The 1380-nt window shown below is 59.1% G+C and overlaps 1 non-coding gene across 1 annotated transcript; it reads left to right on the top strand.

Annotated features, from left to right (window-relative positions):
- Positions 1-1076: 1076 nt before the first annotated feature.
- Positions 1077-1148, top strand: TRNAT-CGU (transfer RNA threonine (anticodon CGU)). Its single transcript has one exon. It is a non-coding gene; the product is annotated as a tRNA-Thr (tRNA).
- The last annotated feature ends 232 nt before the right edge of the window (positions 1149-1380 follow it).

The following is a 1380-nucleotide window of genomic DNA, read 5'->3' as shown; positions in this document are numbered from 1 at the left end:
GATGGAAAACCATGCAGCTATTAAAGAGAATAAGGTAATCCATCCACGCATAATGGCCATATTATAGTATTTACGGCAGTATGTATAATTTACTATACAATACTGTAATATTATACATCACATTAATGAATAATAAAAATTGTTAATCATATTTATTAAACAATATATGCTATTATTTATGGTGATATTGTATTATGTACTACAAGCCATGGTATTAGTTAACACGTCATACCTTAAGTCATGAAAAATCAAAGTGCAGAGAACTGTAAAGTCAGTCCCTGGGGATGAAAACAAAAGGGCACGTGTGAATATATAGATATGAACGCACCTATCAATCGCCCGGAGCAGCGGGGCCCAGCCTTTCCCGCGCAGCAGCATCACCCCGGGGACCTGTTCACGCCCGGATTGCTGGGCTCCGCCAGCAGGTCTGATTCGGCAGGTCCTGGGTGACCGGAGAAGCTGCATTTCCAAGCAGCTCCCAGGCGATGCCCGGGACACGCTAGGCAAAGAGTGGCAATTTGGGAAAAGAGGAGGTTTCAGCTTTTGATTTCAGAAAACTCTCGCCAGTTATCCAACAGCCCTTGCTGAGCGTCTGGCTGCTCCGTGCAGGGCACCCGTGGGCTGCCCGGGGGTTGGGATAGTAAAGAGCACTGCCACCATTCCCCCGCTTCCCGGGTGCCTCACCCTAGAGGGGAAACTGAGGCTCCGAGACAGGAGGTCCAGCGTCGCGGAGTAGCTCTGGCGGAGCTGGGATTCGAACCCGATGATCTCAGAGGCCGGCAAGCGTCCCGCCCGCTCCCGAGTTCCAGACGCGCCTCCTGCCGAGGCGGAGGGGACTCGGGGACTCCGCCCCGGCCGCCCGCGAGGGAGAGGGGGACCCCAAGCCCGGCCGGCCGCCTGCCCGGAGTGCTCGGGGAGCGGCAGGCGCGCGCCCGCGGGAGCCCCGCCCCGCCGGCTGGGGCGAGGGGGCAGGGCCGCGGCCGGGCGCGCGCGCGCGCGTTCGTGCTCGTGCCCGCGGGGCGATCTCGCGGGAGCGACGCCAGGATAGAGGTTCGCTGAGCCGCCATTCTAACGCAGGCGCGGTGGCCAAGTGGTAAGGCGTCGGTCTCGTAAACCGAAGATCACGGGTTCGAACCCCGTCCGTGCCTGGCGTCGCTGGTCCCCGGCTAGGGGGCGACTTTTTAGGGGTGGGACCACTTTTCTGGAGTGGTCCTCAGTAGTCTACGCTGCCGGCATTCCGCATTTAGGTCCTCGCCCCTGGGTGCCGACCGGCCAACTGTTTTCACGCGGTTTGGGATCAAGCTCTCCTGCCGCCCTCGCAGAAGATCAAGTCTGGGTGGTCCGGCCGTGCATTCCGCTCCCTGCGGGCACGCAGCGCCC

The sequence above is a fragment of the Equus caballus genome, chromosome 13, assembly GCF_041296265.1.
Source record: "Equus caballus isolate H_3958 breed thoroughbred chromosome 13, TB-T2T, whole genome shotgun sequence".
Lineage (NCBI taxonomy): Eukaryota > Metazoa > Chordata > Mammalia > Perissodactyla > Equidae > Equus > Equus caballus.
Note: the sequence above shows the minus strand (reverse complement) of the source record. Positions and strands in the feature narration are given on the sequence as shown.